The following is a 24,397-nucleotide window of genomic DNA, read 5'->3' as shown; positions in this document are numbered from 1 at the left end:
AAAATGGTGCTTGACCGTCAAAGATCATATTGCTCAAACTGTTAGCCAAAGTTAGAAATAGAATGGGGTGGGGCATTATTTTCCTTTAATCTGACCTTGTAGTTCTTGTATTTTACCAGCTTTCAAACACTACATTTTTGAAACATTTGATTTTCAATGAGACTCGAGACATATCCTGATTTTCTTTGGGAGTCCGCCTTAAGAAATACAGAGACATTATATAATGAGGATATAATGATTTCTTTTATAATATAATTATTTCTTACTAATGTATTTTACTCCATTTCACAGTCCTTACATGTCATTTTTTTTTTTTTTTTATAGGAGCCTAAACTGCTAGGGAATGCTGGAACATGGCTTTCTAAGTATGGTCCATGTGTTCTGGAAGCATAGAAAGGCTGATCAAGTGGTTTGAAGAATGGTGTTCAAGTTATTTATGGCTGCAATAACAATTTGGCTATTTTTTTTAAAAATAAATATATTTTAAATTTTTTGTGATTTTCCTCTTTGGCACATCAAAATTAATACCACTGTTTTTCTTTAGTTGCTTATTCCCTCCAATATAAAGTAGGAATATTTGACTTTATTATTTGGTCAAGTACATTATCTTAGTGATTTAATGGAAGGGTCAGCCTTTAGAAATTTGTACTTTATTTCAATGAAACTGTTTGCTCTAAAAGTCTGTATTCGCTTATCCTATCCACAAATAATTATTGACGTATTACTTTGTGTGAAGCCCTGTCTTTGCTGAGGTGATGAGGATATAGCAGTGATTTCTTTTCTACAACATATTTTTTTAATTGAGATATAATCGACATATAACATTATATTAGTTTCATACGTACAGCATAATGACTCAGTATTTGAATATATTGCACAATGATCACCATAATAAAAGTCTAGTTAATATGCATCAACACGTGTAGTTATAAAATCTTTTTTCTTGTGATGAGAACTTTTAAGATTTACTCTCTTAGCAACTTTCAAACACACAATACAGTGTTATTAACTATAGTCACCATGCTGTACATTACATCCCCAGGACTCATTTATTTTACAGCTGGAAGTTTGTACCTTTTGACGCCCTTCACTCATTTTGCCTACCTTCCACCCTCCACTTCTGGCAATCACCAGTCTGATCTCTGTATCAATGAGTTCAGGTGTTTTCTTTTTTAGATTCTGCATATAGTTGAGACCATATGGTATTTGCCTTTCTCTGTCTGGCTAATTTCACATAGTATAATGCCTTGAAGGCTCATCCATGTTGTTGCAAATGGCAAAATTTCCTTTTTTATGGCTAAATAATATTCCATTGTATGTAAGTATACCACATTTTCTTTATTCATTCATTCATTGATGGCAATGTGGCAGTGAATTTAATAAATAAACTGCTCCCCTTTGAAGAGCCTTGCATTCTGATGAAGGATATGGCAATAAACAAATAAATATATATTGTAATGTTAGTGTGATATATGTGTCATAAAGAAAAATAAAGCAAGATAGAAAAAGAGAGAGCAGGGTGATATTATTTTAGATTGGATGGTTGGAGTAAGCCTCTTGGGGAGTGACTTTGAGATCTGAATAGGCCAAAGGTGGACCCAATGTATATCCAGCAAGGAAAATGAAAACAAACAAAAAATATCAGTCATCTAGGTGACTGGTCTACACTGTGACATAATACTTGCATATTCAGAGTTAGAAAAATCTTTACTCAACTTGTTTTATTTGGTAATCTGGATCCCTGCCCATCTAGGACGATGTTCTTTAAAAATGTATACAGTAGACCAGATACACTGAGATTATAGATATCATTTCAATTTGGCATATATTTATTGTATCTAAATCCAGTTATGTCTATGATAGAATTTTTATTTGTAGTAAGCAAAATTCACGTTCTCCTTACCATTTCATCTATATGAGGATATTTATCAGACTCACTAGGAACTATCTTCAGAGTCCCTTTTAGAAAAACACTGGATCTAGGGAGTAAAGAACGGGTTAGTTTCCCGACTTTCTGTAAACCTTCAGTGGAAGACAGTGAAGTGAAGTTACAAAGAGACTGTCACACTGTTTTGTCCAGCAGACTCGTGGAAATGCCTAGTCTTTTCTGACCCAGCCACCATAGGGATTCTTGTACCACCGAGAAGCAGCTCCTCCTCAAGTGTTTTGGAGAGTGATTCTGCTCCGTGAGCTGTGTCTGGAAGGCATTTGCCTTCTTTTCTGAAGTAATGATAGAGGCAGGTAAGAGAGACCACCTTCCCAGCACGTCTCCTGTGGGCTGTGGGCTCCGGCAATGTCTGCCGTCCCTGGCGTGTGTGTTCAGCTTTCTCATTCTCTTTGAAGCCTGGCTATTTGTACTCCAAAGAAGTTAGGATCCCCAAGGCTGCTAGGCCGACTGTGGAATTAACCCAATGTTTTCTTTACCGTTCAAAAGCTCTATCTTTGACAGCGTATTTGCCAATAGGTAAACTGCCTGAGAGAACTTGTAAAGATAACTCAAAATGTCACCAACTGTGTATTTAAATTGCCTTGCTTTTAAAATGTGTTTGTTTTGGCTGTGGTTAAAATAATTTAATATATCAAGCTGATACTTTGAAGTGAAACATATTTTGAGTCGTTGTTTTATTTTTTTTTAAACCAAGCAAATGTTTTGGTAGCTTTGTAATTAATATAATGCAATACACTCAATTGGTACTCAATTAATGGACATGAACAAAATATAAACATATTCCATACAGTAACTAAACTAGCTAATTACTCAAACATGAAAACATTGAAAAATTTTTTAAAAATAATTTAATTACTTATCCATATTTTTACCTTTGCAAGGTTAGAAATTAATTATAAATAAAAGTACGTATTCATAAATTATGTTATACACTATGGCTCAAGTTCTAAGTAAAGGGAAAAAATGCATAATATAATAACCAAAAAGCCAATCCTGTAACTGCTGATACTGTGTTTCCTGTGGGCTCTACCCTATTCCGTAGGTCCCCAGAAATATTAATCAAAAGTGTACTGTGTATTCTGGGTCATTTTCAGTAAGTAATATATTTTACGTATAAAATCCATATGTAAACAGTTAGTAGGCAGAACATAAATACAGAGCTTTATGTCATTTGATTATGCAGCTCAAATTTGTACTAAAGTTTAGTGTGTGTTTTTCTAGAGTTAATTGCTTACATGGGGTTTAGACTATTTTGACCTAATTACTTGGTATAGAACCATATAGAAGCTTCTGGGAACTTTACTTGCCTGATTATACTCTGGAATGCTAGAGTTCCTTTCCCCAAAGAATTTCCAAGCATTGATGCAGTATAGTATTTACTCTTCATGCATAGTTACGTGGTATGACAAAATCCCTCCTCTGTCCTAAAGAATATTCCTTGCTCACTTGTGTGTGTGTGGGGGTAATCTAGAATTCAGTCTCACAATCTCATGTATGGAAGGGTTTTTTGCTTTCTATCAGGGGATCCTTGTGTTGTTGCTGATACCTGTGGAAAGTCTGTGCGCGCATGTCTGTGTGCATGCATACGTGTGTGTGTGCACACGCGTGTGTGTACTGTCTCCACTGGAAAGCCCTGCAGTATGTGTCAGGGGCACTCACCATCCTTTTCCTGAGAGTTTTCTATATGCTTAGTCTTTCCCAGATCAAACACACACCTGATTACAATGGAGGTAATGTGGGAATTGCAAAGTTGGAGCTTTGTTGCTGCCTTCTGGGACCCAAGGGAAGGGCCTGTGGACTCCCTGCTTCAAGGTGAGGATGTTGACATGCGGATGCTCTCTCCTGACCCCTCCTTGTCTTTCATTTTTCTCCTTTGGCTTCAAAGCAGCCACTCATGTCTCTTTGACATGTGCCCTCGGCCTCCTTTGGGAAACTTCAGTCTCCTCACAAGAGGAAGAAATAATCCCCTCAACCCATACCTTTGATACCTCCTGGGATCTTAGAAACTCGAGCGCCTGGTGCTAGCGGAAGCTCTCCTCTGCTCTTCGGCAGGAGCTGGCCTCAGATACCACGGCTAAGAACGAATGCGGGTGCCTAGTTCCTGTTTTGTCTACCCGATAGCGAAAGTTATCGCTGATTCCCTCACCTGTTTACCTGAGAAGGACGCACAATATACTATACTAAGGAGAGAATTGTTTTTTATAATCGCACATGAAAAAACTTGTATTTCTCATGTTCCATAACGTTGACCGTGTCGTGTATAAAATAATCAGCCCCTACAGTTCTGTGCAAATGAGCAGTTTATTTGTTATGTCCTTGGACTATTTCTCCCATATTAAAACAAGCTTTATGAAGGCAGAGGTGTTTGTTCTGTTCACTGATCTATTCCAATCTCTGAAACAGCGCCTAGCACATAATGAGTGCTGAATACATATTTGTTGCATACATGAATATTATAAGGATTACGCACTAGCAACAAATGGCTACTTTTGTCATAAAGAAATGGAGTGTGTGAAGAGAATGTCAACTTGGATTAGTTTCTATTTTATTATAAATCTCACCCCCAAATCCAAAAGAAGGGAAGTTTCTAATTTACCCTTTTCCCCCTGAACACTGATACTAATCAGGGATGACTAATGTAAAGAAACTGAAGGATGGAGGAATCACAGAATTTATTTCACTAATGGGCAGCTGGTCAGTTTGTCAGGACGGACCAAGGACTCTAGGGCTTGGACCTACTTCAAATTGATCTGGTTTAAATGGATCACACTCTGCATTCAGGATTTAAGTGCCATTTGGTGAGCAGACATAAGGTTTACCTCTTAAAGCTCACGAATAAATTTAAAAGTATACATATCAGTAATAAACATTGTACATACCACTTTTTTAAAATAAAGCTTGCAATACACTAAAGGATGTTAACCATCTGATTTTTTAGAACAAGGATGTTCAATAGATTAGATTAGCAATAAAGCAGGTATTAGCCCTGGTTACAGAAACTTGAGCAAAGAGTAATTAATCACACATTGCAGTACGTGGTTTTTACACTGGGTGTTGAAATTTTATTGTGTTGAGTGCAAGTCAAAAAATGTGAATATGATACCAATAAAGAATGCAATGAAGGCAGGATTCATTCTGATGAGAATATGAGCACTGTGTACCAACCAGGGGGAGAAGAGCGGATTGAGTTAATTTCCTTTCTAGATAATAAATATTGTGGCATAAGGCAGTAAGAGAGGGAAAGGACCATTGTGAATGCCTAAAAAGAAAATTGCTCAAATCCCTATGTCAGTAATTGATCTTAATGGAATTTAATTATTTTAATACTATAATCAGTCACTTCTTATCTTGCCTTTGCTTCCACTCCACTTTGAGAACTATTAACTCCTATTACCTAGCTATGGTCAGGAAGAAATTGCTTGATAACAATTTTTAATTCTTGTTGCAATGTAACTTTGGGAAATTCATTTGTCTGCATTCGCGTCATTGGAAGAAAAAAGGAGTTATTGTAAAATGAGTCAGGGTTGGGGAGATTGGTAGATATGTGTATCATTGTGTTTATTTTTAGTCTCAGTGCCCAATGCGAGTACTCTGAAGTCACAAATTATGCTTATTTATTTTGTATTTCCAGTGTCACACATAGTACCTTTTATAAAGTAGGCACCTGATAAATATTTATGGAATTAGTAGTAAAGAATAACTAACATGCATTTAATTCTTCACACTACTGTTATTTCTCAGAATGGAGATGATTTGTATATTGTCACAGGTCAAAACACTCTTTTAATTTGTTCTTTATCAACAGTTATTATAGGTGCTGTCTTTCAGATGCTGACATATCTTCTATTTAATTATATGTTTACCATATGTTTAGGCTAGTATGCATCTTAAAGATGAAAACTCATGGCCAAATGGACTTTGGTTCTGTGCAATTATTAAAGATTTTGTTGTTGTTGTTTGTTTTCTTGCTTATTCATAAAAAACTGCTTTTTTCTTGGGGAGGATTAGCCCTGAGTTAACATCTGCTACCAATCCTCCTCTTTTTTGCTGAGGAAGACTGGCCCTGAGCTAACATCCATGTCCATCTTCCTCTACTTTATATGTGGGATGCCTACCACAGCATGGCTTGACAAGCAGTGTGTAGGTCCACACCTGGGATCCAAACCAGCGAACCCTAGGCTGCTGAAGCAGAACCTGCGAGCTTAACCACTGCACCACTAGGCCAGCCCCCAAAACTGACTTTTTAAAGATTTTATTTTTTTCCTTTTTCTCCCCAAAGCCCCCCAGTACATAGTTGTATATTCTTCGTTGTGGATCCTTCTAGTTGTGGCATGTGGGACGCTGCCTCAGCATGGTTTGATGAGCAGTGCCATGTCCGTGCCCAGACTTCGCACCAACGAAACAGTGGGCCGCCTGCAGTGGAGTGTGTGAACTTAACCACTTGGCCACTTTTTAATGATAAGCTATTAGACTTGAGAATTGGAAGATGATAACACTTAGGAAATATTAATAGTACTATGACTATTTTATTCATAATTGAGGTACCCAACAAGTCTATGCATTTTTTTCCTATATCCCTCATTGATTGGTCAATTCTGAACAGCCTGTTATTCCTTTACCTATTTTCTTGTGAAAGTTATATGCTTCATTTTGTAAAATATCTTTTTACTTTGAAAAGTTTGACTGACAAAGAATTGCAAAAATGGTACACAGAGTTTCCAGTGTACCCTTCATGCAGCTTCCCCTAATGGTAATATCTAACATAGCTACAGTGCGTTGTCAAAATCGGGAAGTTGGTGTTGGTACAATGTTATTCAAGCACAGACTTTATTGAGATCTCACCATTTTTTAAACGCACTCTTTGTGTGTGTATAGTTCCATAAAGTTGCCCCACTTTGTAGATTCTAGTAACCAACACCATAATCAGGATAGAGAACCATTCTATCACCCCAAAGAAACTCCTGTGCTTTTCATTAAAAGTCAAACCCTTCCTCCAAACCTAACTCCTGCAACTACTAATCTGTTCTCCATCACTATACTTTGTCACTTAGAGATCACTATGTAAAGGGAATCGTATGGTATTTAACCCTTTGAGATTGACTTTTTTCACTCAGTGTGATGTCCTTGAGCTCTATCCAAATTATTGAGTTACCAATACTTTGTTCTTATTTATTGCTTAGTGGTATTCCATGTCTGTTTGATTTTTGATAACAAACCTTCAAATCCACATCCAAAGCATTCTACAAATCGAAACTAAAGGCCTCCCAAGAATTATGACCTTAGGGCATTATGTGGAGAAATTTCCCAAAGCCAGAGAAGGGGAATGAGTGATGAAAAAGACAATCTTTCTCATATTCTTCCTGTGCACTGAGCTTTCTTGTAAACGAATGCCGTCCAATCTAGCTCTCATTTATTTCATCAATTTCTTCTTTTTAGTGGCTGTGACACTTCAGGATTTCTCCCTGCTTTCTTCAGTTACCTGGACGTTGGCTGCTTCTTTGGTCATCTATATTCCTAAACTTCAATTCTTTTTCACCTATCTTTGCAATCTCAATTTTAGTAGTGGCCCCAGATTGAACAAACGTAAGCTGCACCTCCAAAGATTCAAGCAGTCTGGGAACATGTGTTGGGCCATGGGGTAGGCCTGCCAGGCGTCTATTTCATGAGAGACTGAAGATTCTCCTAAGAAAAACTCAGGTCTATTAAGATTCAGGGGCAAGATTTATAGGAAAATGTACTTCTGAGAACGCCATGTCTATCATTCAAATTTTGTAAGGGGATTTCAAATAACAGACTTTGAAAAACTAAATGAGCTCCTTTTCTTTAATCTCTGAAGGATATTGAGTACGAAATGTAATGGCAATGTGCCAGAAGCACTGCGCTGAGGCAATGTGATTGGGAAACTTTGGCAATGGAGGCGATATCAGTGGTGTCGGCAGCCATATCAGTCCAAGAGGAGGCATCTCCTCCAGAACACTTGACCTTGCTACTGTTCTCTTAGCATTGGCATCAATACCTCTGTGCTTTGGCAGCTTTGGGCAGACTTCCACTGGCTTGGCAGGGGAGCAGGCTCTCCTGTGGTCACTGGCAATGAAGGCACTACTTTCCATGTCAGCACTGAGAGGTGATGTGTGTGCATGTGTGCTTTGTGTGTGTGAGTGTGTGCTCAATCTTCAGTCTCTGGAGGCATCATCTTGTAGAAGTATCATAACCCCTCAAATTCTTTCCTATGTTGATTTTATAGGAGGAAAGTGGAGTTCAAGACTTTGACCTGGCTAGAAAACTAAAAAACAAATTTTGAATTTCAAAGCTTCTGCTAGGTTTTTTTGCAGTAACAGGTGAACATCAATAGAAAGATGCTTTTGTAAAGAGCTCAGTTATTACTCAGGTATTAAAAATAATATTTTTGATGATATTAATTATATATATAATATTTTCTCAGAGTCAAAATAGAAGGAATACAAAGGGCAAGGGCCACTACTTTTCAAATAGTGTAAAATACCGATTTTAAGAGTGGTTGTGCAAAGGGGGATAGCAAAGTGTTTCTTTCTTTAACATGGTTTGAAACTCTACTTTCCTGAGCATTACTATATATCTGTGAGATTTGTGTGTGTGTTCCTATGGTTAAAAAAGAAAATACAACTGAATGAATTTTAAAGATCTTATTGGCTTTATTGAATGGTTCATGAATGGGATGGCATCCAATCTAGCAGATGGAAAGAAGTTCTGAGGAGCTTTGTAAAATGAAAGACTTTTACAGGCAGAAGGGAGCAGGAACAAGGAAGTTATACTAGACACAAAATCAGATTGGCTATTGCAAGGTTACTTTCCTTTAGGGGATGGCAGGCGTCTTTAAGACAAATTATCCAACTAATACTGATCAGGCGATTCCTGATTGACTGGTTTAAGATTCCATTTCTGGGTGAGCTGAAGCTGTAATTAAGTTAAGTCTCAGTTTGGTGATGCAGGCTTAGCATGAGTGACTCCATTTTGGAACTGTTGTCTTGTTTTAAACACTGTATTTACTTGTTAGATGAATTAAAAAAGAATGAGAAGTCACTTCATATTAGTAGGGACACCTCAGAAAAGACGATATTTGACTGAATAATCAGAACTTTGGGGAATGTATTTCCATGGGTGACTGAAATGCACAATATTATGGAGATGGAGATGGATCTTAGAGCTAGATATGGGATGGGGTTTCCCTAAAATGGGGAGATTTGGGTAGTTATAGATACAGTTACCACTGGAAATTAGCAAGTAATTTCTGGGGAAGTTGAGGCTATTGGAAGAATTTATTGCCATGCCGATCGCTTTATTTTGGTGTTGTTCTTCTTTTTATATTTGACCCTACTTTAAATGCCACACATACAGTAGTGACACCTGTCATTACTAACACCTCCGTGGTCTACAGTGGAGTGCCTAAAGTTCTTTAATTATCCTCTGCCAGCCACATGTCCTGCCATTGTTTCCAGCCTGAGATGCTCTGAGCTGCAAGGCCCAGGCAACCTCTTTATCCTCCATTCTCAATGCCAAAAATAAGAGGCTGAGTTTTTGACATTCTGAACTTGAAATTTCTATTGGACATTCAAATAGAGATATTAAGTAGGCTATTTTGTCTGGAGTTTGGAGAACAGATGTGGGCTGTTAAATTTGGTTGTTGCCAGCATATACATGGTATTTAAAACCAAGGAACTAGATTGGATAGTTAAGGGAGTTAACGCCCTGTGACGAATTTGGGGGAAGAACAAGCAAAGGAAGTGAAAAAAGAGTGATTCCAGTGAAGGAAAGAGGAAAACTTGGAGACGTCAGTATCCCCGAGACAAATGAAGTTAGTGTCAAAGATGGCGGTGAGTCAGCACTATAAAATATTAGTGATGTCTGAATGTGGACCACTGGAGGCCATGTTTGACTGTGATAAGAGTGGATTTGGTTGAAGAAGGTAGACAAAATCCTCTTTGGATTGGATTTAATAAAGAAAGGGGAAAAAGGAGTTAAAGACCTTAGAATAGATAGGAGAGCAAAGAAACAGTGGGGAAGGTGGTAGGAGAAGTGGAGTCAAGAGAAGATAATGTCTAGTTGTGACTTTGACTGCGTTTAAAAGGGAACAAAATGAGAGGGAACATTTTTAGCCAGTTCGTGTCTCCTAGTGTCCTGCAATTCTGACTCATCCTGATAAAAAAGAAAGAGATCTGGTTCAGATTTTAGGAGGCCCAAAGACACCACCTCGCTTCACAGGGACCTTCTCAACTCAGCTGTGCAATTTCTCTTCCTTTTCCCAGACCTGGAAGCACACCTAAAAGATTCAGAGCTCAGTGAGTTTAACAGGAAGTTCTTCAGTCAGACCCTGACGGTGATATTCCCGTTATTCCATGCTGCTCTGCTGTGTCTCTGACACGCTTGCTACTAGTCACGTTCCTCCCTCCAGCTCAAAGAGTAGGACAGACAGGGTGACTCTCACAAATCATCTCTAACTCCCATTAGGCTCCATCAACAGTTTTGAAAGAATCTGAAGAAGATTGCCCCATCCAATCATCACTGAAGTATCCCACTGAAGTAATAATCCATTGCTATTTCAATGTTTATGAAAGAAAAAATTAAGATTAAAAAGACCTAAGCTTTGTGGCCTAATTACAAACAAACAGTATTCTGTAGTTCCTTTTCAAAAGAGGGAAAGCGTTGGTTGGAAGTTAAATAATAAACTAGACGTTTTTGTTGTTGTTGTTAAATTCCGATAGAATTTTATCTGCTATAGCAGATCCCATTTCCCCGGAAAAAGAAGATGCAAAACAGTAACATATTCCCTGCTCTTATCTCAGACAGCAATCTGCACCATGGAACAGCTGCTCTTTTGGTGCACTCCCCTATACACAGCGTTATTTTAACCTTGCAATGATAATCAGGGAGTCTTGCCTCTGCTTGCTCCTCTTTCAAGGAGCAAACTGTGATGTCAGCATGTCACTAACATACTAGATATGTATCTCTAGAGGTTGCCATGGCAAATCTGGAACCAGAGGCTCCCTAATGAGCCTTAGCTATTGCGCCTGACAGACTAAGCACTCTCAGGCATTTCCTGTTAGACTTGGAGTTGGCTCCGGCTATGAAAGCATTTGATTTCACTTCTACTGGGAGATTAGCCCTGGGTGGGAGTGGGGGTGAAGTTTTATCCAGTCATGAAGTGTCAGTTAATCTGACAGAGGAATTTCCAGGGCTGGAAATGTATCAGGTGCAGCAGGACACTAAGGAGATCTGTTCAGTTAAAATCTAGTTCTCGGCAGTTTTATGATAAATCGCTTCATCCCCTCTTCAAACAGACAAAGCAACTCCCGAGTTAAGAGGATGTTCATTTTTGCATCAGTAATTGGGCTAAAAAGAAGGAAGATTAAATAGATAATGGAAGAAGGAAAAGCAACAATACAACAAGAGGATAAGAAAAGCCTTCTCTGAAATCGCCTCTTGGGTGGGTTGGTAAGACTCACTTTGGCAGTGAGGACAACAAACATAATCCTCTTTTGCTCAGGAGCTAATCGTTTTCATGAGTCAAATACACAAGACTCACCACGGTGATAGTTGCCAGTTACAGCAAAGTACTAAGATAGCAATTCCTGTTCTTCATTATCATCTCTTTTGACGTAACCTTCAATTATTTACAAAGTTTAGAAGGTGAGGTAATCTTTTTTAGTTCTCACCAGAGTTGACATGAACATCTCAAGGCAGAATGGAATAATCACTACTTAGAGTTAAGAGAACTTGTGTGAGGTAACAACTTTGATTAATCTGCTCTCTTCTCGTAGTTACAATAATGCAGTTAAACCTTTTGGGTGTTCAACAATAAAACAAGCAGCACAGGGGTTCATGGGGCAGTATTGGGAAGCCGTAGGGGAGATTTGTGAATGCTCATTTATGGGACTCTTGATGGAATGGATAACACTGTGAAGCAGCAAGTGATGAAACAAGAAAACTGGAAGGTTCTAGCCTTTACTCTATTTTGGAATGCATCTCAGTGTTCTTGGATTCTGAGAAATCTGGGAATAAGAAGCTCCCTCAGAGAAGAAGGGACAGATGGGTAGTGTGAAATAAGAGAAAAAAAATATATGTATTGGTCTCTGTGCCCTGTTCCTGGCACAGAGCTACTAAAACCCTTGTCATTTCCTAAGTGATAAGAGCACTAGGAGCATCTTTTGTTCTGATATTTGGCCTTTGACCCTGGTTCTGACACAAAGCTCCTAAATCCTTTGGAATTTTCTGAGTGTCTTGTTCTAATGAAGTGACTCTGGTTGGGTTCTTGTATAGCTCTTGGAGGAGGGCTGGTCACCAGAAAGACCAAGCCATGACTAGAAGCTTGGAACTTTCAGCCCCACTCCCTATCCTCCAGGAAGGGGGGAGGGGCTGGAGATTGAGTTAATGATTGATCACATCTACGTGTTGAAGCCTCCATAAGAATCTCCAAAATATGAGGTTCAGAGAGCTTCCAGGTTGCTAAACACGTGGAGGTACTAGGAGGGTAGAGCACCCGGTGAGGGGGTGGAAGCTCTGCATCCCTTCCTCAATACCTTGTCCTGTACATCTCTTTCATCTGGATGTTCATCTGTATCCTTTATCAGATCCTTTTATAATAAACCAGTAAACATAGGTAAGTGTGTCTCTGAGTTCTGTGAGCCATTCTAGCAAATTGTCAAACCCAAGGAGGGGGGTCATGGGAATCCCAATTTATAGCCAGTTGATCAGAAGTGCAGGTGACAACTTCCAACTTGAGATTGGCTTCTGAAGTGAAAGGGAGGCAATGTTGTGGGACTGAGCCCTTAACCTGTAGAATCTATGCTATCTCCAGGTAGATAGTGTCAGAATTTAGTTGAATTGTAGGACACCCATCTGTTGTCACAGAGAATTGCCTGGTGTGGGGAAAAACTCACACATTTGGTGACCAGAAGCCTCAGAAGTGAAGTGTTCTGTGTGAGCAGTAAAACAGGAGTGTGTTTTTCCTTTACAGTTAGGGCCGTCGGTGACACAAGTTTCCTACAGAGTGGACCATGGTTGCGTGATTCTGACACATGGTGATGGGAAGTCCATGAAGCTGGCTTTCCTGGGTGTTGTAAAGACAACTCATCATTGTCACTGCAAAGCACTGTCTTGAATCCACAATATGACAAGGGTGAGGGGCATTTGCATGACAGGCTGGGCTTCAGTATGCTCCTCTCAATATGAACATAATACCTACCCTTGGCTAGCCCTGGATAACATTTTTTTTCTCTATATCTCCTGAATAAGGCCTTCATTCATTGAGGATAAAAGAAAAAGACATAGAGTCCTGTTCTTATAAGTAAATGCAAACTGACACAGCGCAGCAGGATCGGATCTTCCTCGGTTTCCTCACAGAGGTGAAATGAATTTGGACTGCTGTCCTTCCCCTCGGGTACCCGTACCGGATAACTGCAGTAAGGCTGTGGGTTCAGTGGTCAGTTTACAGTCTTGCAGTGGGGCAAAACCAGTTGGCTTAGGACAAAAGCGAACCCATGTTTTTGGATTCATAAGAATGACAAGCCCACCAGCTGAGCGAACCTAGGAAGGCTGAAGAACAGTCAAGTGTTAATGATATGCTGAGTCCTGGAGCTCCGGGCCCAGTAGGGTTTAGTCCTGGAATCCTCAGGGCTATGATCCCAGGGCTGCTGTGGGTTCTGGAGTATTTCACTGACTTCGGTTAGTCAGTGTCTTTTGGTGAGTGTGATGGAGAACTCAGCCTCCATAATAGGCAGATCATCATGTAATATAACCTATTTGAGGAAGAAAACTGACAGAACCATAACATTTTATTGGAGGATAGACTCTTTCAAGTAAAAGCTTGCTAATGTCAACTGTAACACTCTCTCTAAATGTTACAAACTTTCTCTTCCCCGGATTCTCACAAAATCCTCCTTTCCACGGGTGTCACCGTTTATTTACCTAAGACAGTCATAGGTTGTGGCTGTGTATAAGAGAAATCCTGTAATTTTCCTCTGTTAAAGGAACTAGAATGGTAAGTTTTAGTAAATCAACCAGACCTTAGTTCGGATTCTATGTTGTGGACTTATTTTCCACAACAGCTGGAGGGGGTATATAATATGCACCCCTTTTTAGAGAGTAGAAATTAATTTCAGTCAGAAGTGGGGTAAAAGGCAATCCACGTGGTCTGCCTTTGTCAAGGAGGCAGACATTTTAGAAACGATTCCCCGGGGAGTAAGAAGATGGTGATGGAATGTAACAGCTCTCTGGAGGGAAGGGCACAATTCCTCTGAAGAGGGTGGTTATGCCTTATATCTGCAGCAGTTCTTCCTTGAATCCAGATGTCAGATTGGCTAAAGGGACCCTGGGAAGAGACCACTGTGTAGTAGATGTAAGAAGGGAAGATTGGTTCAGATTTTCCCAAAACGTAGATCAGAAGACAGAATTCTAGTATCCACTAGGCTCTGTCAGATGGTGGCAATTTCCAGCAACATCATAACGGGGACATATCAGTGACAGATTGAATTGGTTACCTAGAGATGAAAGACTCCCCAGACCCTCGTTTCCTCTCGGATTCAGCTTTCGATTGCTTGCTTTGTCCTTTGTATCTCTTTTCTTCTCTATCTCATTGGTTCTTTTCTCTTCTTTTTCAGAACCTCAAGCTTATCTTTTAAACTGATTTATTTCTGGTTTTATGGCCTAGAGAGCAGCTGAAGCTAACAGGAAAAATACAAAGAGCAAACCGGGGTATTTTCTTATTGTCGAAAAACAGATGCTGTGGCAGGTGCTGCTGGTAAGATGTTATAATCAAACAGGCATAAAATATGTAGAATTTTATTTTTTCCATCTTAAGACAGAGCTCTCAACTTGCTGATTCATTCATGTGATTAAGGGCAAATTAATATTTCAGAAATCTGCCCACAGTCTCCAAGATCGAGATATGTGACAAAATCCTTTATGTCCTCCCATAACGCAGATTCATCTGGGAGGAATGATGCTCACCTCTCAATTAAGTCCTTGTTACATTACATTTCATGCCACAGTGAAACAGGAGCTGCTCTCTGCTCCCAAAGAAGAGGGAATATTTAATCATTCAAATCAGTCTCAGCCGCCAAAAAAGTGTCTGGTTTTGATACATCCCCATGTTTTGATTCTAAGTGGAATATTCGGGTTTTTTGCTTGTATATTTGTCTTAGGTCTGGTGTAACAATTCTGTAAGTTGCTCATATCTCAAATATTCCTTTTGGCTTACTTTATGTTTTCATTCTTGGGGCCAAAAAGATACCTGTCAGTTCCTTTTAATGGCCCTTTTGGCTAATTTTCAAACACTCACTGGTTCGTTTTTTTAGTAAACTGATGACAGTGGGATTTCATACAGTTCTTCTGCCCGGAGAGGCAGCTGTGTGCCAGGGCAAGGTTGTTCGGGTTGTTTAGATATCTGGTCCATGATGCAGGTAGGGTGGGTAACTGGTCCACGGTTTGGGGCCGCCACTGAATTTTCTTGATCTTGGAAAGAAGACATTGGGTGTCTTGGTTTTTTAAGCAAGACTAGTCCTTGGAAAAGTTGTTGGAAAAATTTCTTGATTTAGAAACTGATATAATGTCTAATATGGTTGAATCAGTTCATTCAGTGAGGCTGCTAATTAGAGCATTTTGTTGTTAATATGTACTCACCTTCCATTTTAGCCAGGTTTATGTGTTTAAAAATACTTCTTTAAGCCTTGCGGTAGTAATATCTTTAAAGATTAATTATTCTTATGAGCAGTCCTTGCTCCAGAATGATATCCATGATTTCTCTAGGCCATCAGAACTTGAATGAAGTTGGGGACTCTTAGTAATTTTCTGTCTTCCAACCTGCCTTCGGGCTGATGGAAATGCTCTGGGAAAAGTGTCCTCACAAGTGAAATTGGAGCTTTTCTTGGGGAACATGGAAATATCTTTGGGGGTTAGGCAATTCACTCACTTTCATTGGTCTATTTATCTAACTGGAAGAGAGCTGAGAGAAAAATTGATTCAAAAAGCAGTTATTATGCCAGTACCATATTTTTTTTTCCTGAGGCAGATTTGCTCTGAGCAAACATCTGTTGCCAATCTTCCTTTTCTTTTTTTAATGTGAGCCACTGCCACAGCATGGCCACTAAGAGATGAATGTTGTGGTTCTGCACCTGGGAACTGAACCTGGGCTGCCAAAGTGGAGTGTGTTGAACTTTTACTGCTAGGCCATCAGGTCTGGCCGCCATGTTGTTTTAGTTACTGTAGCTTTGTGATGTATTTTGAAATCAAGAAGTGTGGTGACTACAGCTTTGTTCTTCTTTCTTAAGATTGCTTTGGCTACTCAGGGTCTTTTGTAGTTCCATATGAATTTTAGGTATGTCCTTTCTATGAAAAATGCCATTGGGATTTTGATAGGGATTTCATTGAATCTGTCGGTCTCTTGTAGTAGTACGGATATTTTAACAATTTTGTCTTCCAGTACATAAACACGGTATGTCTTTCCATTTATTTGTGTCTTCTTCAATGTTTTGTGGTTTTCACTGTACAAGTTTTTCACCTCATTAGTTAAGTTTTTACTCCTAAGTATTTATTCTTTTCAATGCCGTTGTAAATGGATTTTTTTAAAAAAATTTCTTATTTACGTAGTTTATTGTTAGTGTATAAAAATGCAACTGATTTTTGACTGTTTATTTTGAATTCTGCAACTTTACTCAATTTGTTTACCAGTTTTAACAGTTTTATTGTGGTGTCTCTAGAATTTTTGTATATGAGATCATGTCATCTGCCAACAGAGATAATTTTACTTATTCCTTTCCTTTTTGGATAGCTTTTATTTCTTTTTCTTGCCTAATTGCTCTGGCTAGGACTTCAGCATTTTGTTGAATAGAAGTGGCAAGGGTGGGCATCCTTACCTTGTTCCTGATCTTAGAGGAAAAGCTTTCAGTTTTCACCATTGAGTAGGATGTTAGCTGTGGAATTTTCATATTTGGCCTTTATACCTATTAAAAACTCCTTCTATACCTAACTTGTTGAGAGTTTCATCAAGAAACAATGTTGACTAGAGAGTCCAGAAATAACCCATGTATATGTGGTCAACAGATCTTTGACAAGGGTGCCAAGAATATGCAATGGGGGCAAGATAGTCTATGTAACAAATGGTGTTGCAAAAACTGGATATCCACATGCAAAGAATCAAATTGGACCTTTACCTTTCACCATACATGAAAATCAACTCAAAATTAATTAAAGATTTAAACATAAGAACTGAAACTGTAAAACTCCTGAAGAAAACATAGTGGAAGAGCTTCATGACATTGGTCTCGGCAATGATTGCTTGGATATGACACCAAAATCATAGGCAACAAAAAAAAAAATAGAGGAGTAGGAAAACATCAAACTAAAAAGCTTGTGTACAGCAAAGGAAATAATCAACAAAGTGAAAAGACAATCCACAGAATAGGAGAAAATATTTGCAAACCACATATCTGATAAGGGTTTAATACCCGAAATACATAAGGAAATCTTACAACTTAATAGCAAAAAACCAAATAACCCAATTAAAAAATGAGCAAAAGACTTGAATAGACATTTTTCCAAAGAAGACACGTAAATGACCAAGAGATATGAAAGATGCTCAACATCACTAATCATTGGGGAAATACAAATTCAAACCACAATGAGATATCACTTCACACTTGTCAGGAAGGCTACTATCAAACAAACAAAAGATAAAAAGTGTTGATGAGACTGTGAAGAAATTGGAACCCTTGGATACTGTTGATGAGACTGTAAAATGGTTCAGCCACTATGGAAAGCAGTACAGGGGTTCCTTAAAAAATTAAAAATAAAACTACCATATAATCCAGCAATCCTACTTCTGGGTATATATCTAAAATAATTGAAATCAGAATCTTGAAAAGCTATCTGCATTCCTATGTTCACTGCAGCACTATTCACAGTAGTCAAGATATGAAAACAACCTAAATGTCTATCAACAGGTGAATGGATAAAGAAAATGTGGTCTATACATACAATGGAATATTGTTCAGCATTAGAAAAGAAAGAAATCCTGCCATTTGTGATAACGTCGGTGGACATTATGCTAAGTGAAATAAGCCAGTCACGGAAGGACAAATACTGCATGATTCCACTTATAGGAGGTATCTAAAATAGTCAAACTCGTAGAAGCAGAGAGGAGAACGGTAGGTGCCAAAGGATGGGAGGAGGGGAATGAAGAGTTGCTGTTCAATGGGTATAGTTTCAGTCATGCAAGATGAATACGTTTTGGAGATCTTCTGTACAACGTTGTGCGTGTAGTTAACAGTACTGTATGGTACACTTACAAATTTGTTAAGAAGGCAGATCTCATGTTAAGTGTTCTTACCACAATAAAAAAGCAGCAGCAGCAGTTATGTAGTGAGAAAGAACACAAGACTGTAGTCAAGGCAACCTTGATTTAAAGCCCAATTTGCCACTTATTAGCGATTTGACTTTGCCTTTCTGAGACCAAGTTTCCTATTCTGTAGGATAAAGATCTGGCAGTTATTTGGAAAGGAGTAAGTGCAGTGATAAGCAAAGCCTCTAGCAGTTTCAACAAATGAGAGTTTTCTCCTGGTTTTCTTCCCCTTCTCTGAGGCTCAGTTTCCTCATTTGTAAAATGGAGAAAATAATAGCTACTTCCCAAGGTGATCGTGAGAATTAAAGAGAATATGGACCTATCTGTGGTGATGGGGAGTTACTCAAAAGATAAGTCCCAAATAAAGACCCTGTTTAACCCACCCTCCCCACTTCCCACTTTACAGATAAATTGAGGCCTAGTGAGAGGTTGTGCAGTGGTAGGTCTGGACATAGACACACTGGCTAGTGTTTGTTTCACTATATTCTTATTGACCATTCAAACATTCTAGATATCTTGGTTTGAGGAGTTAGAGACTAAATTTTAAACCCTGTGATGAACAGACTAGATATGGTGTTGGACTTACACAATATCAAGAAATATGAGGAAATGGCTCACTGAACATTGAGGTTTACCAGAAGAAAAATCACTGTGCTGTGAATAGAAAACTTGATTTTAATTTAAAGGAATGGCTTAAAGCATAATTTTAAAAAACTGCTTCAAGTTGAACAAAACCATTTTCTTTGGTTATCATGTTTTTCTTTGAGTACCGTCAGCATTAGCTAATATAACAATTTTGTCTCAGTGAATTCTTTACTAGGTGTCTCTTTACCCTGAAAAGCCAAATAATACCCTCATTCTATATGACACGGATACCAAAGTCAGATAAAAAGGGTTTTATTGCAAGGCTAAGAAAGAGCTAATTTTCTAAAATTGGAACATTATCTGTCATGTGTTACTACTCTGTAATTATGACTATTATTCTCATTGGGAAAAAAGAGATATTTCAGAAGGGGAAAAGATTTTTATAAGAGGCTTTTAATATAAATGGGCAATTATATTAAAATACTGACTTTCATAGTTAGATACTATGTTGTAGATACATTATATTATATTTGATGTAAATTTAGTAAATGATATGCATGTGAAAACTTGAAATATATGGGTACTACTTCCTTAAATTAAAAGCATGAGTAGCCTTGCTCAAAAATAGATTTTTGAGAAGTGAACTCACGACTTTTATGCTTACAGAGATTTTATTGCTAATAATGCATTGTTTTTTCTCTTTGGGTGAAGAATGAATCATTTTCATTTGGCACTGATTCTGAATTTTTTTGCAAGAATGATTGTGCTTTTTAAATCGTTTGTGGGGCTGAACAAAGGGCAGCGGTAAAAATAAAAATTATAACCATGATTCATCTTTTTCTAGAAGAAGACAATAGTATAAATTATGAAGAATTTTTCAGTTTGACTTCAAGTGATGTGTTGAAGGAGAGTTCACATGCAAATAGAAAGTTTGGACACACTGAGTTTAAGAAGCACACATTGAATAGCTGTGAGGTGCAAAATCTTCCCAGGGTAATTCACCTCAAATGTCTCTCCCAGAATGACAAAATCCAGGATTTGTAGGCCATCAGCTTGTATAATTTTGGAACCCTTTTAAAGAAAAATAATAGAAGATTTAAAAATACATAATGAGAACCAAAGATGGTATTTATTCGGAATGAGAAGAGAAATGAAAACAAATTATAAATTTAGAAAAACAGACAAATACTACAAATATAATTATATCCAGAAAAACATCATGATATCTTAAATTATAACTACATGACACATCTTTACAATATCCTTTTCTTTACATTTTTGGCTGATTAGTTTTTCATTGCTTTTTCATGTGAAATGATTTCATAAAACCATTTTTTTATGAAGGGAATATGGAAATAATTCAGTATTTCATTTAACATGGTTGATTGAAATTTGTTTGATAGTGTGATAGTTGGGATGCTTAAGTATGACCACACACAACGTCCTGTTGTGTAGTACTGCTCCCAGACTTGTGCCCTTGAAACACAGGACTTTTGATAAATTCAGTTTCATACAATTTGTAGAAAAAATATGGTTCATCTATAATGGTACACTCTGCATTATTGAATCTTTCCTAACAGGCAAGACCTTCTGTGTTTTTTTTTTTTTTTTTGAGGAAGATTAGCCCTAAGCTAACATCCACTGCCAATCCTCTTGTTTTTGCTGAGGAAGACTGCCCCTGAGCTAACATCCTCTATTTTATATGTGGGACGCCTGCCACAGCGTGGCTTGCTAAGCGGTGCGTAGGCCCCCACTGGGATCTGCACTGGCTAACCCCAGGCTGTTGAAGTGGAATGTGCAAACTTAACCGCCGCGCCACCGGGCTGGCTCCAAGAGCTTATGCTTTGATAAGGATGATAAATGAATTATCTATTTAGAATTTTGTCCATTGATTATTGGAAGAATCTTCTACAGACTAGCTTTTGATTCTATACAATCCAAAACTTGGCTTTTCTCTATTTCCCGCATACATACTTCTAGCACTGGGTGCTGTATGAGACAAGCATATCTCAGTATGACCTCTGGACTGGTCCCTCATAGTATGGCTCAGAGGGCAGTGCAAGTATTTCTGGAAGCCATTCTTATGATAGAATAGATAGAAATAATTTAACTACATAAAGAAACAACTGTGAGCCACATAAATATATGCCCCTAACCCACATTAAATGTTTCTAAACTCAACTTCCTCTTAAGTGGATCCCAATAATGCCTATAGCCACTCTGATATCACCTGACACGAGGGAAGTATGGTGAAGTCAGAATGGAAAGATCCAGTAGACTAAACAGTTGTGGCTAAAAAAATCTCACTTTTGCAAATTTTATGAAAACACATTGCTAGCCCCTCTGCCAGGGCCGTGGAGGAGGTCCAGGCAAGCAAGTGGCTCTAAAGCTGAAGCTATTTGCTTCACCAGAGACATCCCTGGGCTCCCAGATGTGGTGGTTGTGTGTACCAAAGGATGCGTGTGTATCAAAGGATGCGTGTGTGCCTAGGTGGCCAGACATGAAGCATTGTGGGGCGATCTCCTATTCTAAACTGTCTCCTTCACCAAAGACTGACACTGGGCCATTAGCAATTTACTTCTTTCTCTTCAACCTTGCCCTTTCCAGGGGCAGAGTCCTATTTTGAAAATACTACATCCCTTAGGAGAAGTGGCACACACTCCCTCATGGCCTTGTTTATCAGAGTGCTTTCCTCCTTTTTCTTTTTCTAAGGAAGAATAGGGATGTATGGGAAATTTATGGGAAATTTATAGGGATTTAGGGATTGTGGGCCTCAGACAAGAAGGGCTCAGCAAAGGAGCATGATGGCAGAGTGGTCAAGGTGTATGGGGTTTTGCCATGGCTGTTACAGCATCATGCAAGAGCTAGAGCTTTCTGAACCATTGTTGTTATGTATGTGTTAGCATAATCCTGTCATAAGTGTCGTTGTGCTTTTTTGTATGTAGCTGTCCCATTTTCTAAGCAGATTTCATGTTCATTAAGAGCCGGAACAGTCTGCTGCACCTTTATTATTCTCCAAGGAGGGATCACTTACTCATGAGCAGGGAGGCTGCTGGACAGAAGTGCCATAGGGCACTGGCTGCACATTTGGTGATCCCTGATTCACTTGTGTCTTAGTTTAGTTTTTCTTCTTTGAGCCCATTCATCCTCATGGCGTCTGCTACCCTCACGTTCTTTTTCAAACAATGTGTATATTTCTAAGCAGAAGCCTTTTAAACTAAAGATTGAACAGAAACCCAACTGATCAAATAGATACTTGTAGACCTGCCTTAATCAATTCAAGGGCACAAAGCCCTGGCCACTTGGCCTCCTCCTTCCCTTGCGTCCCTGAGTGGGCTTCCAGAAGCTCTTAGAATTCCCACTGATCAAAATTTGATAATTCTGCTGTAGAAAAAGGATTCCTAGGTAGAGAATCAGAAAATCTGTATTGTCATTGTGACTTGCCTTTCTACTAGTAGTGAACAAGAGGCAAATCGCTAATAGCTCTAAGCCTCAGTTTTTGCATTTGTAAAAGATGGATAATAACATCTTGCCTTGCTCAGCCTACATCAGAGTGAGGCTAGGAGAACCCAATGGATCATACATGTGAAAGCCCTTCAAAGTGCTCTGGGGTTAGGAATGGTTACAGTGTTATTCCCTTAGCCTTTCTAATAAAATCACCCTTTACATTATTGAAATCATGAAATCACAAATACTAACATCTGAAGGAGTTATCTCTGGACTCTATGTCCTTGATAATGTCCCAGATCCCAGATGAGTGGCCTCCCACTTCCTGTTCATCTTGGCAAGGATGCCTTGAGAATGAATGTGGCATTTTGCAACATGTGGCGAGACAAAAAGCCCACATACAATGACATGAAGGACAATGACCAAGCATAGCAAGAAAGAAACGAAAAGTCATGAGGTCCTACAAGCTTTCCTGGTGTCAGCAGATTTCTGCCATGGTTAACACAGTAAGGATGCCACTGTTGATATGATATGATATACAAAATGAAATATTTAGAAGTGACAAGTTAATCTTACTTTTAGTTCGTGCCCAGGTGTTTCTGACTGTAGAATCCACACTGTAAGATGATAGGATATAAGAAGACTAAAAGAAAGCAGAAGGAAACAGAATAGATAGGGAAACGCGAATACAAAGTATTTGGACTATTTGGCTTGAAGAAAAAACCCTGAAGAGTGATCTAGTAATTGGTTTTTCGAACAAAAAGACATTTATTATATAGAGTACAATCTATGGCTGGCTCTTCACAAAGAATTCAAAGTCTGTTGGAGCTCACAGACCCTGGCCTTTGGGGGGAGTCATAGAAAATGGAAGGTAGGCTCCCTATCAGGAACATTAGCCCGTCTACCATTAAGTCCATTTGGTACCTAAATCATTTCAGAGAGATGAAAATATCACTCATTCTTAAAGAGGTATAATTGATCCTAGATTGGATTAAGGATGGAATGACATGGAGGAACTGGATCCAAAGCATGATCTTGGAGAAAAGCTGATGATTGACACCTGGAAAACTGAGAGCCGGGAGGTGGGGAGAGGTAACTGCTTAACAGCTCTTAAGTCTTCAGAGATGACAGAACCTGATTCAGTTCAGGCCAGAAGAGACTGGCCTCCACACAAGAGAGATAAGGACAAAAAAACCCCATAATAAGCAACTTTCCTTAATTGGCATGTGGGATGGCCCTGGCAGACAGGGAAGCTCAACCTACATCAAGATAAGCTTGGCTTGTGGTCAGGCTGAAGGGCTTGTCTTGAGTCGTTTCAAGTCATTAAGAATGATTTCCAGACTGAGAAGCACTGAAAAGGAGAAAAGATGCACAGAGCACAAACTGACCTCCTTGGGTTTATAGACTTTCCACATGGTAATGCAAAGGATTAGATCACATTTTGTAGAGTTAGTACATGCGGGACGAATCTATGTTCATACTTCTGAAGGCCAGTGTCCCATATACTGTTCACCCAAATCCCATATAATGAGTATCAGGTTGGAAATACATCGACCTGGCAGGCTGATCAATTGCAGGTCTCTTAGGCCATAGACAGATATCCTAGGTATGACACTGCTGTCTGTCTTCATAAGCCACTGGACGCAGACCTGACCACCTGATAGGTTTCCAGACTTATTTGAGGAGAACAACACATGATCTACAGAGTCAAAGGGTGAGAAACAAGATTTAGCATGAATCATATTTTGCTATATTTTCCATTCAATTTTCTTTTGGGAAAGATTTTAATCATCATGTAGTCTAGTTAAAAAGAAACTTTACAGAACCCTCCAGTACACAAGACCGGAGAACATTTTTCCAATGTACTTCCAACTATCAGACAAAAGTTTAAGCAGCTAGCATGCTTTTTATAGTGAATTATTAGAGGTCTTTTAAAAACCACCAATTCTTCCTTATTGTCTCTGATGATGTCATTGCCTAGAGTGATGTAGTGTGTCCCTGTGTCTCAAGTCGATGTCTGTTAATGAATTAATACAGAAAACACTCTG

Source organism: Equus asinus, chromosome 4 (genome assembly GCF_041296235.1).
Source record: "Equus asinus isolate D_3611 breed Donkey chromosome 4, EquAss-T2T_v2, whole genome shotgun sequence".
Lineage (NCBI taxonomy): Eukaryota > Metazoa > Chordata > Mammalia > Perissodactyla > Equidae > Equus > Equus asinus.
This window is presented reverse-complemented; position numbering follows the sequence as displayed.